This window comes from Zonotrichia albicollis, chromosome 15 (assembly GCF_047830755.1).
Source record: "Zonotrichia albicollis isolate bZonAlb1 chromosome 15, bZonAlb1.hap1, whole genome shotgun sequence".
NCBI lineage: Eukaryota > Metazoa > Chordata > Aves > Passeriformes > Passerellidae > Zonotrichia > Zonotrichia albicollis.
Window position 1 is genome coordinate 17022701 of NC_133833.1, and position 15597 is coordinate 17038297.

The 15597-nt window shown below is 51.7% G+C and overlaps 1 long non-coding RNA gene and 1 other non-coding gene across 2 annotated transcripts; both read right to left on the bottom strand.

Annotated features, from left to right (window-relative positions):
* Window positions 1–2316: 2316 nt before the first annotated feature.
* On the bottom strand, window positions 2317–3957 carry LOC102069609 (uncharacterized). The gene is made up of 3 exons (XR_012582790.1): window positions 3723–3957; window positions 3208–3411; window positions 2317–2610 (listed from the first exon to the last, which is right to left on the bottom strand). It is a non-coding gene; the product is annotated as an uncharacterized LOC102069609 (long non-coding RNA).
* On the bottom strand, window positions 2755–2957 carry LOC113460513 (small nucleolar RNA SNORA74). The gene has a single exon (XR_003382378.1). It is a non-coding gene; the product is annotated as a small nucleolar RNA SNORA74 (small nucleolar RNA).
* Window positions 3958–15597: the final 11640 nt, after the last annotated feature.

Below are 15597 nucleotides of genomic sequence, written 5' to 3' on the forward strand. Positions count from 1 at the left end.
TCCCTATTTAATTTTGTGGCCAAAGAACCGGTCTCTCCATCAGCCTGGAAACGGCTGTGCTCCAGCAGCTTTAGGAAGGTGAGGGTGTGTACGTGAATTCAGGGAAAGCTCCAGGGGAAAGGAAAAATCTGCCTCTTCAATTCGTCACAGGCTGACTTTTCTTCTCTGTAAGTGGCTGGAGAGCACAATGAAACAACAACACAAGGTATTTTTAAAAAATGGAAGTGGCACAATATATGTGTTGAAATAACATGGAAATGCTCAGAGAACAATCACAAGAAATCCAGCTCTTAACAAGCTCAAGGTAAAAAAACAATGAAGTGCTCAAAAACAAGCCCATAAATCTCAGTTAACAATCTTCCTGTGCTGTGTTGCTGCAGAGCAGTAAAAGCAGAGCAAATGTAAAGCAATCCAGCCACTTTTGCCTAGCAGAAGTCATATATGGATTGCAAAATGTATGGTTCTCCTGAACAGAACCATAAATCACGTTGTCATTTCGCAAGAACGAATGCAGGTCCTGCTCCATTTCCTGGCTTTATTTCACTGCCAGTCTTGGACCTCATGGGTTCTCTGCCAATTCCCTTTGCTGTCCTGCACTCGGGGCACCAGAGCAGGTCCAAGGTGACTCATTCTGAACTTTACTGCTCAGCTGTGTGCTGCAGAAGGAGCTGCACGATGCTCACTGTCCCCTTCCTGCACAGGGGACACCCTGAGCTCCAGAGCCCGTGCTGACCACTGCAGAACCTTCAGGACATCCCTAATTTTTATTTCCCAGTTTTGCACAAAGCTGGAAGCTGGACATGCCCCAGAACCCAGACCACACCCCATGAGCCCCAGCATTGGCAGCAGGGCAGGGGGGGTTCTGTCCCTGTGATGCCTTGTGAGGGCTGACCTAAAACAGAGACTAGACTGAGCTAAAGAATAAAGTAGGGATTTATTAAGAGGCCTCAAATAGATCCACCTTGGGCAGCACAACCCAAAATGGGCACTAAATGGACAACAGGTCACGGGGTCTCTCTTGGTCCATTTGCATATTGGAGCTAATTGTCCAATTCCAGCTTTAGCCCATGCAGCCCCATTCTTCTTGTTTTTCTCTCTCCAGCCCACAGCATTTATGCTCTTGGGCCTGAGATTTGGATCATTTGTTCCTGGTCCTCAGCTCGAGAAGGAATTGTTTTGTCTCCCCGCTCTGTTCAGAGAGCTCACCATCCCATAATATGAAGCTCAGACTTACACACTAAAGCAGAATAAACCTGAAACATATAAAAGCTGAAACCTGAGGCATCACCTGTGCCCCTGTGTTCAGAGACCCCACCTGCAGAGCTGCCCCAGCACAGGCAGGAGCTGGAGCTGCTGGGGCCGGGCCAGAGGAGGCTCCAGGATGATCCCAGGGATGGAGCAGCTCTGCTGGGAGGAAAGGCTGGCACAGCTGCCATTGTTCACCTGCACAGGAGAAGCTTTGGGGGGAGCTCAGGGTGGCCTGGCAGGGCCTGAAGGAGCCCCAGGAAACCTGGAGAGAGACAATTGACAAGGGATGGAGGGACAGGACACAGGGAATGGCTCCCCCTGCCAGGGGCAGGGATGGATGGGATATTGGGAAGAGCCCATATTCCCCATTTTGTTGCCACTTTTGGGAACATCTGCTCCAGCAGCAGAGCCCTGACACAGTCAGTGTTCCTTGGCTGCCAGTAGGCAGGACCCCCCACTGTAAGGGCATCAGGTGCCCAGCCCTGAGAAAGAGGAAAATTGCCGGGCACAACATAAATCCATGGGGAAACCCCTGATTAGTTTTGCAGGCAGGATTTGTTCTACAGAAACAATAGAACTCAGGCTTGAACCAGGAAAAACCTTTATTCCCCAATGGTTAGTATTTTAACAAGTATTCCCATGTGCAGTACAAAAACTGTCCATTCAAAGCTCTGGATATTCAGCTGGCAGAAGGGCTCATGGCTAAACTAACAGTGTCAGGGACATTTAAGGAGTCTGGATTATTTCACAAACCCAGGGTTTCCTGGAAGACTGCAGGGAATCCAAAGGGATCCAACTCTTATCTGGAGAGCAAAACACTCCTTTTGTTCCAACTTTTGCATTTAAATACCATTTTTGTCTGAAGCCCTGTGGGTTATCTTGCTCCTCCCACCAGTTCTGATGTATTTTACATATTCATCAGCCTTTTCCAACCTTCCTTTGTGGGCTCACTTCCCCCCAGGCCTAGGGATGAGAGCTGGTGCCTCACTACAACCTCTCCAGTCTCTATTCTAAAATTCTGCTGCACCCAACAGCCTTGTAAGATAATGAAAAGCAAACTGAGCAAGCTTAAATATAAATACATTTAATTGAGGTCATGTAAAAATGTATTTCCAACAAGCAATGAGAGGAGATTAACAATAAATTGTACACAGAATTCTTGTTATACCTTGCCCCCAACCACCTTTAATGTTTCCAATTCCTACATCCACATTCTGAAAACAAATTCTCCAGCTGCCCCGTTTAAACTGTGGGCTCCAGGTTTCCATCTTCACCTTTCAAACAAGGCTCTTCAAAGCAGCATCGACAGCTTTACTTCTGACCACTCCTGCTGCTCCAGGAAGCCCCACACCAACAATTTACCTGTAATAAAAACCCAATAAAGAAAGTTGAAAAGAGGACTCCTATTTAACCCTTAGCACTGACCAGTCAATTAACTGACATTCATTTTTATATGAAAGATGCACATTAAAATATCTGCAACAGAATTTTTTTAATTTTCTGTGTGTTGTCTGCATCCAATCTAGGCTTTAACTCCACGGGCAGGAGTTACTCCACTCTCAGGCATGCAGAGTGCTGCCAAAACCTGGCACCACTGAGCACCAGGACGGCCTCGCTGGTGCCAGGAAAGCTCAGCAGCACCTTTCTCTCCCAGCAGCATAACACTGGCACAGGCACTGAGCAGCCACGAGCAGCTGACTACTGCTGGGAGACAAAAACCCCAAAACTGGGGGGTTTACAGGGCAGAAAAAACGTGGAGGCACTTTTCTGATAATGCCTACTCTCATCAAGGCTTCAACCAGCAAGAGGAATAGATAAGCTAAACTTACTTCTGGATAAACCACGTTATTTCCACCCTGAGGACCTGAGGCTAGCACAGGAGCCAGCAGAGGCCTTTTAGTTAATTCTAAGACAGCAAAACAGTTTTGCCGATTTCCCCTGCCTGGCTCATGGTCACACCTCACCCACGTGGCTCCAGAGCTTTCGCTGTGTCCCACGGGCAGGTCATCCCTTCACATCTGCTCTCCCAGGCTCCAGTGCCCTCCCGGAGCGCCTCCCCGGCTGTCCCAGCCCAGCACAGCTCGGGGTTCCACACACGACGGGGCCGGGCACCTCAGGGGCCTCCTTCGGGCGGATCACCGCCATCGGTCATGGGCTGAAGGCCTAAAGAGAGGACAGCAGAAACATCGCAAGTAAGCCATTAGTTCAATCTGCATTCACAAAGCTCAATAGCAGCGGCCTGGCTTGTGGCAGAGGACAAAAGCCAGCACACCGAGGGAAAGACTGAGGAATTAATGGTGAACTGCACAGCCAAGCAACACCCCCAGTCCCGGGCACCGCGGGCTGCAGCGCTCGCGGCCGGCAGGAACAGCTAAATAGGAGAAAATTAGTATTTCAGGTGGCGCCTTCCTTCCCCGGAGCCCCGGTCTCCAGCCCCGCTGCCGCCGCCACCCGTGCCCCGTATCCCCCCTCACCTCATGGCGGCGGTGGCCCCTCATGGCGAGAGAGCTCGGTTCACCCGAGCCGCTCCGGGCCCTCATGGCGGCGAGCTGAAGGAGCCCGGCCCGCCAGAGCCACTCCTTGCCCTCATGGCGGCGAGCTGAAGGAGCCCGGCCCGCCAGAATCGCTTCATCCCCACTCGGCGGCGAGGGCAGAAAAGGAAAAGGTCTTTCCGCGCTGCCGAGGTGATTCCACAGGCACCGCCCCGCTCGCTTCGGCCGCTCCCCCCGGGGCGGAGAAAAACCCTCAATAATCAGGCACAGGGAGGGACTTTAAACATCGTCTCGTCCCACTCCCTGCCATGGGCAGGGACATCTTCCACTATCCCAGGTTGCTCCAATCCCCGTCCGACCTGGCCTTGGACGCTTCCAGCATCCCTGACAGAGCCGGAGCAGGAAACACGATCGGTGGAGCTGGAGAACTGAACTCAAGCGCCGGCTCATGGGAAGCAGTGGGCTGGTGAGCTGCCTCTGATTGCCCCTGATGTGTCTCACTTCGGGCACAGGAGGTAGAAGTGTCAGCTCAGAAACAGCTGCCAGCAACAAAAATCCAGCACTGAAATAAGCAGAGAAAAAGTTGTGGTGCTGCCAAGTGCCTTGCTGAGAGAAGCACAGTTCCACACCTTCCCTGACCTCCACTGGATGCTGTAACATCAGCCCAGTGCTCTGTGTATCCATGTCCGGGCACAGCAGTGTAACTGTAACTCCCTCGCTGGGGATCCATTCAAAGCAAGTTTTTCTCTGGGCTTTGTGCTCCTTTGAGACGCTTGAAGGCCTTTCCAGAAAGCCTGGCATCCCTCCCCCATGCTCCTCATGTGCTTATGCTCTCAGAGCTCAGCAGTGAACTCAGCTGGAGCTGCGCCTTGCCTCAGGCAATCATCCACTCCAGCTCTGTCTTCTTCAAATGTTTCATGGTCTATTTTCAGCCCAAGGCAGGCAGCTATTCTTCCTGGATGTGGGGTGCTCCTCCCCAGCTCAGCCTGATCCTGCCTTGTCCTGAGAAGCTCTGGGCTGGTTGTGCCCAGGACACGGCTGCGTGCAGGGACAGAGGCTGGTGCTGAGCAGAAGGAGCTCGGTGCTTCCCCTGTCACTGATGAACCTGGTGAGGAACAGGTTTTCCAGCTATGCCCAGTGCAGCACAGCAAAACCTGTCTGGGGGAGGGACAGGTAAGAGCAGACACAGAACCCTTCATGCTCTTGTTCCTGGGGGTCTCGCTGCCCATGGCCAAGGGCACGTGCCCACACAGGGATGGATGATGACTCTGCCAAGACCTTAAACCTCAGCTTCAGTTTATAACTGTTTAATTCATTAGCACAGCATGGGGCCCAAATTAATATGCTTTGTCTCTTTAATAAGACATTTTCAGCAGGATTGGGGAGATACTTCAAAAGCTTCCTGAATGCCAAATACCAGAACCCAGCAACTCTCAGTGCCAGGACCAGTCTCTCACTTCCCAGTATAGATTCCCTCTGTGTGCACAGCTTTTCCTCTGCTTGCTGGCCATGGAGGGGGGCTCAAACAAAGGCCTGCACATCATTTGTGAACTTTGGGTGAAAAGCATCAAACCAGATGAAACACAGCAGAGCAGCTCTGCCATAGGAGTGATGCCCTTTTCTGTCACAGGAATGTGCTCTCTGCATTAGTTGCAGCCCTGTTGTTCATCTTGGCTTGCTGACCACTAAACAGAGCCTCCTTTTCTCCTGCAAGTGTTGTGGCAGGGCCTGAAAGGACTGAGATGCTTTGTTCCAAGCCAGATTAGAGATAAGAGTTACTACAAAACAAAAGCCCAGCAAGCCTTCAGGAGAGTTCCTCTAGTCTAGACACAGCCTCCCCCGAGCTCCCTGCATCCCAGCACAGCCCTGCAGCTTGTGTTCAAAGCAACTCAACAGGCTCCAGAAGCCTGGGTAACCTCTGTCGAGTGAATGTTCAGTTACAGCATAAAGGAGGAATCACATCTGAGTGATTTTGCTCCCATAAATTAGCAGGATGGGTTAAACCAGGACATGAGCACTGTCTGCTGGCACAGTACATCCACTCAAGAGATCTGCACTGGCATGGAGCTGTAGTGCTTCAGAAGACGTGTGCTCCAAGCCTGGGGTGGGACATCCCCCATGTAGCTGATGTCTGCAGCTTCTGTGGCAGCAAGAGAGATCCTTTACTGTCACCTCAGCCCTGAACACACCTGTGCCCAGGGCTCGCTGCCTGCCCCACATCACTGCTCACCTCTGGCACTGCAGGGCTGGTACTGTGATCCTTCTGTACCAGTCAGATTTTGGCTCAACACCATTTGGCCACACTGCCAGTCGCTGGAGAAAAAGACAGAGTAGTACCGTGAGAAGAGGAAGAAAATTCAGTAAACCTATGGAAGAAAAGATTTGTGGTTGTACATCATCATTTACCATGGTGGTCACTCTAGCCCCATGGCCAAGCATATTCAGGCTCTGCTGAGAAGAACTTTTATCCCCCTAGTGTCTGTCATGGCTGGGGACGGTGATGATGACACCTCATGGGTGTGAGTGACACCAGCCTTGCTTGGCTCCCACACAGCAGAGGTGGCAGGGCAGCCATGGCCTCGATGGTGCCTTTTCCTCTTTGAGGTGCTGCACCCAGGTCAGGGATACCCCACACATGAGCACAGACTGGGAGAAGAGCTCATTGACCAGCAAAGAAGGACTTGGAGGATATCATGGATGAAAAGCTGGACATGAGCCAACAGTGGCAGCCCAGAAACTCCCCTGTGCTAGGCTGCACCCACAGAGGAGTGGGCAGCAGGTGAGGGGGGGATAGTCCCCCTCTACTCTGCCCTTGTGAGATCCCCCTGCAGAGCTGCTCCTGCATCAGAAGGATATGGAGCTGTTGGAGCAAGTCCAGAGAGGCCACAGAGATGCTCCCAGGGCTGGAGCCCCTCTGGAGCCCGGCTGGGAGAGCTGGGGGTGCTCACCTGGAGAGGAGAAGCTCCAGGGAGAGCTCAGAGCCCCTGCCAGGGCCTGAAGGGGCTCCAGGAGAGCTGGAAAGGGACTGGGGACAAGGGATGGAGGGGCAGGACACAGAGAATGGCTCCCACTGCCAGGGGCAGGGATGGATGGGATATTGAGAAGGAATTGTTCCCTGTGAGGGGGAGCAGGCCCTGGCACAGGGTGCCCAGAGCAGCTGTGGCTGCCCCTGGATCCCTGGCAGTGCCCAAGGCCAGGCTGGACACTGGGGCTGGAGCAGCCTGGGGCAGTGGAAGGTGTCCCTACCACGGCAGGGGGAGGAATAAAATTATTTTTATGATCTCTTCTGACCCAACCCATTCTGTAATTCCATCATCTCCTCTGACTCCACAGAGGGGCCATTTCCACTTCCCCACTGCCATCACAAGATGGCATTCCAGACCTAAAAACTGAGCTGGCTCAGCTGATACTTGGAGATCTTTTCCAGGCCCTGGGGTGTCCAACCCCAGAAGAAGCTGTGGATTTAACCCTGCCTGCTGAGCTCCTCTGCCAGGTCTCAGCCCTGACACTGCCTTTTAATCACATCCTTTAACGCCAGGGCTGTGCTTTAATCAGCTGCACTGAAACACTGCTGCCGTTACTGTGTAACCTCTGAGCCATCTAATTGCACTGAGTTAAGCCAGTTACAGCTTTGACAGTGAATGGCATGCAGAGCACTTTAATCTTGACCTGCAATACCTCGGGCTCTTGCAGGGCCTCCTCTGCCTCCGAGGACACGCTGCTAATCAGACCGAGCCAGGATGTAGTTTAAGACATGGACAAAGGGAGCCAAGGGCAAATCATGAGCAAAATGAATCTGACTCATTTTGTTACAAAGCAGAATTGAAGGTAGAACTGCCTTTTCTTTGCCTGAGAATGATTTGGGAGAGTAGTGAGAATAATTTGTTTCAATAATTTATAACTTCAAAATAATAACAACAAAAAAAAAAGAGAGAGAAAAATCATTATTCTTAGATATGTTTTTTAAAAGAAAGCTTATTTTGAGTTAGGTGCATAAAGCACTGGTGCAGTGTGTTACCCTGTGTCTGCTCCCACGTGTGAGTGGGTGCTCCAGGCTTCACCCACCAGTTGCTCCCTGCAGGAAGAACCCATAATTGAACCATCTCCTTCCCTGGCCAAGGGCCTGCAGCCTCCCACTGGGGCTTGGTGCCATGTCCTGGGTGCCAGCTCTGCCAGCACAGCTCCCCGGGGGTGGCAGTGGGGCAGGATCTGCTGCTCAGCTGTGCCAGAGGCTGGGGCTGGCTGTGTCCCTCAGGGCAGCTCAGGAGAGGCTGCTCAGGCTGCTCCTTACAGGGAGCTGGAGCAGCAACCTCACTTGGTCGGGAGGAAAGAGCAGTCAGGAAAGGTTACATAACCCGGATCAGTCTGCCAGAGGGGTGGTGCAGCAGCAGCAAGGGCAGTGCCACTCTGGATGTGGCTGGGCAGGACCCTGCAGCCCCTCTGTCCATTCACTCCCACCTGGGTCTGCTGGCCCTGTCAGAGCTTGCTGCTTTTGTTGTTCAAAATGCCCTCGGGCAGCCCGAGGAGCCCGTGCAGCTCCCTCTGTTCTGGGCTGAAACTGCCGCGCAGCAATTTCTTTTTCCATTTCATCTCTGGCAGAGCCCTTGAGCTTTGCTCCCTTCCTCTTCCACCCTCCTCTCCTCCTTCTGAGCTTCTCCTTGGCCCAGTCTCCTTCCCTGCTGTCCCCTTCTGCTCCCAGCTCCTATTTAACCCCCATCTTTTCTGTCCTTTCCTTCAGTGCTCCTAGCCAGAGGACAGATCACACACCACAAGCTCTGCTATTCATCTACCAGATCCCAAGCCACAGTCTCAGTGTGATGAATGTGATCTGCTAATCCTGTGGAGAGGATCCCCCAGGATGCAAAACCCTGCTGGGATCTGTGGCAATGCCATGGCATCAACCACAGGGTCAAACATACAAGGGGGGGTTGCAGCTGCCTTGCCCGAAGCGTGGGCACCACAATCAGCCTGCCTTAGGAACTGAGTCCTGCACAAGGCCCACCAAACACACCTGTGTCCTTCCAGTCCCCCAGCACGGCTCCTGGCAGCAGGAATTTGAATTTGCTTTAGCTCTGTGAGTTTTAGAAAGCCTGACTCAAATGCCAGGGATTTCAGGCAGTGCTGACACGCAGAGTGGGGTGGTGTGAGCACAGCCCTGGGGTCAGGTGCTGGGGACAGATGGGTGGGCACATCAACATCAACCCAGTGTTTTAGAGCAGAGCTAACTAGGAACAGCTTATTCCATTAAGGAAAAAAGAAAACCAATAATCATTCTTAATTAGGACAGAAACCTCCAGATAGGCTTTTTTAAAGAAAATGCCTAAAAATACCATTTTTGCTTTGATTTGAAAACTATTTTTTGCTCTTCAGACTGTAAGATAAAACACATTTGAATTGATGATGCATTTCACAGCAAAAATACATCCCTTTTCATCTTGAAAATGCTGAAATGAGTTGTTACAAAATTTTCAACGTTTACCCCCTTTCTTAAAAAACAAAATTTTTAATTTAGATGAAATGTCTTTTTTTTTTTCCTAATGGAGACTCTTGATTACATTTTTACCCAACAGCTCTAATTAGAATTAACAATTACAGCTGATTCTTGGTGGGGTGATAAACAGCTGGACTGCACAGCCCTCTCTACTCTGGGACTTCCAAACAAGCCCCAGCCCTGGTAGTTTAGCCTTCTGCAACATTTTAGACTTGTCTAGTCACTGGAATTTATTTTTCTTTCTTTCTTTCCCACCCTTTCTCCTCTGAGGGTTAGTTTTTACCAGTGCAGCATCTCTAACAGTCAGGGAACTTCACAGTGAGTTGAGATCGCATTGATTTCTCGAGGAAGAAGCCGCATACTAATTTTTCCTGTTTTCCTCCCTTGAGAAACACAGGTAACAGCTCCAGGAAGGCAGCTGGGTTTGTAGATATTATGTTTACCCACTGGCTGACAGGGAATTCTGAGGTCTGTGGGACCATCATGGGACACAAGGAGGCTTTGGCTGGTCTGGTGCAAGGCCGGATTTGCTGGGAAAGAATGTGGGATTAAAGCAGAACAGGTGAAACCTGAGAGAAGCATCAGGTGAAGATCAGGGGATGGATCAGTCCATGCTATGCTGCCAGAGCTTCCCCCTGCCTCCAGGATGATCCTCACAATCCAGCTCTGTGGGGCAAGGAAAGGAGCACTGGAGCAGCATGAATGAAGAGGAAATGACTGTGGTGGAGGGGAAGGGAAGATGTCAGAGTCTGCTCTTAAACCCCCAAACCCTCTATTCCAGGCACCCAGGCAAGTTTGTCCAGCCTTTGCAGGCAGCCTCCAAAGAGCCAAGAGGCACTGGGGCATCTTCTTTCAGGGGACTGGTGTCCCCAGTGCCACTGTGACTCCTGGGCTGCCGTGTCCAGTGCTTTTCATGGCTGCTCATCCCTGTGCTGGTTCCACACTGTTAATGGCTGATCTTCTCTCCCTGGAAACAAGCCCATGGCCTTTGCCTGTCCCACCTGGCCCCTCCCACTCCCCTGCCAAACAGTTATTACCTTCTTGGGCAAACCTGAGATAGTGTTAAATGAGAGGGAGGTTTTCATACAAATGTCCCTGTGATTAATGGATTAAAAGATTCTGTGCAAATTAAAGCCTTTCTTCATACTTTGCACATCCAGCTCTTCAGCTGTTGCTCTTTCCCTTCTAGTCCTTTACAGAAGTCCCTGTGGGCCTTGCTTGCCCCATTCCTTTTGCTGTAGTTTTCTCCCCACAGTGACCCAGGGATTTCCCCCAAATCCTTCAGCCCACTTAGTCTTGGGCAGACCCTGCTACTCCCAAACCAGCACTGTGGAGAGGAGGATGCTGTGAGCACAGCTTGTTTATACCCAGAACCAGCCCAAGAGAGGGGCTGTAAATGCCTCTTTATTTCCATATTTATCATTGCAGCTCAGATGGATGAGGAACCCAATGGAAAGTTTAGATGAAACAGAGAAGAAATGAAAAACTGTTGGCAAGCGGCGGCTCAGCTGAGACTGGCAGCCTCGAGGGCTTCCAGAAGGAAAAAGGCTTTCAATTCCTGCACTGCTGCTCCATAAAAACCCAATTCCCCTGCCAGACCAGGAGGAGTGGGGCAGCTGGGGAGCCCTGCCCTCCTGTGATCCCACCCCAGGGAGATGGATCTGAGACCCCAAAGCAGCATGTTTGGTCTTGCTGATGTTTGACAGGGCTGATTTCTTCCCAGAGCAGCAGCAGAGTGTGGGTGTGGGGGCTTCGTGAGGATCTCCAGGTGATGGGAACTGTGGTCACCCATGCCATGGTGGAAAGGAGCCACAAAAGATTTGCTGGACACCTTTGGAACGTCCAGTGCTGGGTGGTGGTTATTGGAATATGAATCCCAATATTACCAGTTAGATTGTGCCTGGGCCAGTCTGACCCTCGCTGCTGGGCCAAAGGCGGCAGCTGTGGTGTATCACCCCAGAGACACCTTTAGCTTGCTGGTGGTTGCAGCTGGGCACTAAACAAGTCCAGGCTTGTTAGGAACTCCGTTTACCTCAGGAGGAAAGCTTCAGGCAATGGTGAAGAGAAAAAGGAGAGAATTCTGCTGGAGGGTTTCATATCCAGAGGTTTATTCCATGGTTACAGAGGTCTGAATCTTGGGAACAGGCCCAACAGAAATGGCGACCCCATGGCCTGATTCACCTTTTAAGGTCTTGGGGCAGGGGGAGGGGAGGGGACAGGTGAGCCACCAAGCAGGTGAGAGGGGCAGGGTCTCAGGGGGGATGACACCTAGACAGGCCAATGACCACTGGGCCTAAGGGGCATCATTTGAACTTGACCAACCACACAACACCTTGCTGGAATGTTAAGCCTGATTGACAGGACTCACTCAGCAAGGGGGCGAGGGGAAAGAGATATAGGCACACCTGGGAGGTGACCTGGAAGTCTAAAATGGGACATTACAGCACACTGCAACAGCTGGTGATGGATGATGATTTAAAGCCCATTTGTGCAGGGAATAATGGCTCATAACCATCCCCTCTCCTTTAGTGGTGTGACACTGCTGAGATGGGTGGTCTCATTTCCACCTTAGGGGAGGTGTTTTATCGATTGTCCCTGCCCCTGCTCCTGAGCCCGTGTGTGCTGTGATGCGGACGTGCTTCAAATGCAGCGACAAGGAGGTGGCAGCCGGGATGTGGCTCCTAGGGCAGGCAGCCAGAGAGGCAGGGATGGTGCTGCCCACGGCTGTCCAGTGATCTGAAACCTTCAGCCCTGGGAGGGACTGACTGCTCCAGGCCAAGGGGGTCTGACTTTGCTGGTGGATAACCAGGACTGTGTGTCTGTGACCGGGCTCTGTTCCATGGGGAGGAGACAGGGGATTGAACTCTCCCCTTGCTGCCTTTTTCACTCAAATCCCTGCTTGAGCACCCATAAAGGCCCCTGCCCAGGTCATCTGGCATGATGGCTTCTAGAAAAGTGTCCCTAGGGTCGCTGTCCCTGCCTGGTCACAGCTGAGCTAATGGCACTGAAAACGTGAGTTTCCCTTCACAACCCCTCCTGTACCTGCAGGTCCCTGAGCCCTCACTCCAGGCTTTATTCTCATCTCTGCTTTCCCCTCATTTGTGCCCGGCTCCGGAGAAGAGTACTGGGAATTATCACTGTGTTGGCTTCGCTGATTTAATCCAAATTTAACCAGGCGGGAGCGAGCGAGGGCAGCCCGGGGGCTCTGTGTGCGGTGAAGAACCTGTCGGTGCCGAGCGGCGCTGTTAATAACGGGGGTAAAGGGCGGCAGCCCCCTGGCATCGCCCCTCTCACCCTGGCACAGCTCCCACGGGGACAGAGCTGTGCTGGGGACACGGCACAGGGACCGTCAGGGGCTGTCACCCGGTGGGCGCTGAGCCCTTAGTGCCAGGACAGAGCTGTTCTGTCCTGGGGACATGGCACAGGGACCGTCAGGGGCTGTCACCCAGCGGGTGCTGAGCCTTTAGTGCCAGGACAGAGCTGTTCTGTCCTAGGGACACGGCACAGGGACTGTCAGGGGCTGTCACCCGGCGGGTGCTGAGCCCTTAGTGCCAGGACAGAGCTGTCCTGGGGACACGGCACAGGGACCGTCAGGGGCTGTCACCCGGCAGGTGCTGAGCCCAAGCTGTGCCAGGGCTGCATGGGCAGCAGCTCACCCATGAACCCCGAGCTGCACCCCCGCCGGCAGAGCCTTTCTATTATTGCAGGGATGGCCCCAGGCTTATCACATCCCACTTATGGCTCCAGAGCCCCCGCGGGACTGATGGCAAAAGCCTTAGGATGAGTCTCTTTTTGGCAGTGAATGAAATAGGATTTGTGCTGGTGGTGATAAGAGACTGCAAGATGGACCCATCTGATCCTCACAGCAATTCAGAGAGGTTGATGCTGACATGGCAGAACAGGTCCTACAATAGTCTTCATGTCCCAGCACACAAAATGGGTGAGAAAAAGCATTTTTAAAAGTGGCTGGGGAAACTCTGCAGCTGTGATGCTATCCTATCTCAAGCCCAGGGTTCCCCTCTGGCCTCTTTGGAGTCACAAGTACTTCAAAAATGCTCTGCTCTGAACTCAGGCTGGGTCATGACTCATGTCTTGGGCTGTAAAAATGCATTTTATTGTGTCAGCAGGAAAGTGGCTGTGGGCAGCGCTCTGGCAGCGGTGAGGCTGGCCGGGGCAGGCTGTTCAGCAATTACACCCACTGGAGCCCAAATTCCATCTCATATTTTGCTACAGCACACAAAAATGTTCAGGGGAAGGAAAGGATGGAGGGGAAAATTGTTTCACTTAAAAATGCTGGTAGGACTCTATGCAGTGGCTTGTCTGGCCACAAATCCATCTGTTTTGGTGCAAGTGCAAAGCCTGGACCTGCCACCTGGAAATGTGAACTCAAGAGTCTCCTGCAGCCTGTGCAGTTTGCTTTGTACCCAGGAGAGACACCTCTCATGCTCATCCTGGCATCCTTCCAGAGGGAAAAGGGCAACTGAACCCTCTGGATGTCTGTGCCTTGCTGTGGGCCTTGTCTCTGGGTCTTACCCCAACCAAAACTACTTGCAGGTACTTTTAGTATGAACCCATCACCAAAAACTAAGTTACCTGTCAAGGGCAGCACTGTGAGGCTTCACAGCATTGGCACCTTGTAATTTAATTTTGCTTGGGGACTTGAATGTCCAGTTATGTATCTGGGAGTGTTTAGCTGTTGTGACCAAATTTGGGACACATGGCCACAACTGAGCCACTGGAGCAGCCAAACAGCCTTGAGAGGAGAGGAGCCTGGTGGCTCCAGATGAGCATATGGCAGTCCTGGGAACAAACCCACACATCTTTGCCAGAGGAACATCTGGATTCCTTAAAGGAAGGGGTTTTCCCCGGAGGGATCAATTCCATGAAGAAAATCTGGATTCCTTAAAAGAAGGGGTTTAATCAGGAAGGATCAACTCCATGAAGAAAATCTGGATTCCTTAAAAGAAGGAGTTTAATCAGGAAGGATCAACTCCATGAAGAAAACCTGGATTCCTTAAAGGAAGGGGTTTAACCACGAGGGATCAATTCCATGAAAAGCAGCCGCCCCATTCCACTGCTGTCCAGGACAGAGCAATGCTGTGGGACTGGGGCAGGGGCTCAGTGCCTGTTAAAGCCCTGGGCACTGAGGAAGCCCAGGAGCAGCTGCAGGCAGAGGCAGCTGAAGGATTCCTGCTGCCTCCCACCAACGCTGCCCGCGATTCATCAATTACCTATCTGCTCAGTCCTTTTCTCCATCCTTTTACAATCTAAATAGCACATTTTATAGTTGCTGCTAAGTGATGTGATCAACATCAATTACCTACTAAAAGAGAATCAAGTCTTGATTTAAAATTAAGTGCTGCATTTTCCCATGTTCTTTATATGTAGCCAACAGAATAATTGCAGTGACATAAAAACTAATTACACAACTCCACAATTAGGCCTCCCTCCTAGTGCTGTGATTGTCTTTAAGTATACTGATGAAAAATTACTCCCAGTCCCAAATTACTCTCTTACACCCATCTTCTCTAATACCTTTTGAAAAAGCCCTCCATCCTATCAGACCAGAGAGAGGAACTCCAGATACAGAAGGTAATACATGCAGAGTGTATTTTCTTATCTCTTAGATGTGGGAGCATTTTCAGATGTGGCATTTGGTTGGCATTGCCCAGGGATGCAGCAGTGCTCCTCTCTGGATGGACTGAGCATCTCAGTGAGGCTTCCCAAAGTGCCTGGTGTGCAGCAGCCTGAGACAAGCAGGGGGAAAATCCTCTTCCCAGTGCCCCAGATGACATTTGGCTCCTGGGCTGCAAGCAGAGAGATCAGCCCTGCCTGGCTGCCAGGCTTGGCTAGGTGTGTGGAGCCCAAAAGGAGGAGGAAGAGGATGAAGTACAGCAGTACTTCCCCCATCCAAAAGCCAGGAGTTACACCCAGGCAGCAATCACGTAGCTGCCTGAGAAACTATAAACCTCAACAAAAATCATAAACATCTATAAAGCTCTGGTGCACTCCTGACAGGCTTTGAGGGATTTGATTCCAGATTATGTTTTTGAGATGTTTACAACCAACCTGGAAAGATTGAAAATATTCAATTACTGGCAAGGAGAGCTGAGATTTGCTTACAGTCAATCTCCTGCCTCCAGGATCTCTGTGGGTGCCAGCAGTGAAACACAGCATGGGTGAGCAGAGCTGTGGGGACAGTGGCCCAGGGACAGGTCCCCCTGATGTCACTGAGCATCTTTCACTAGATGATTAAGCATTGCAGGTTTAATTTTGGGGCTGGCACGCTGCTGTGCAGTGGATCCCATGGCCTGTTCCTCAGCCACAGCCCAGCCCTCACCAGGCAGGGCTGCACAGCTCGTGGAT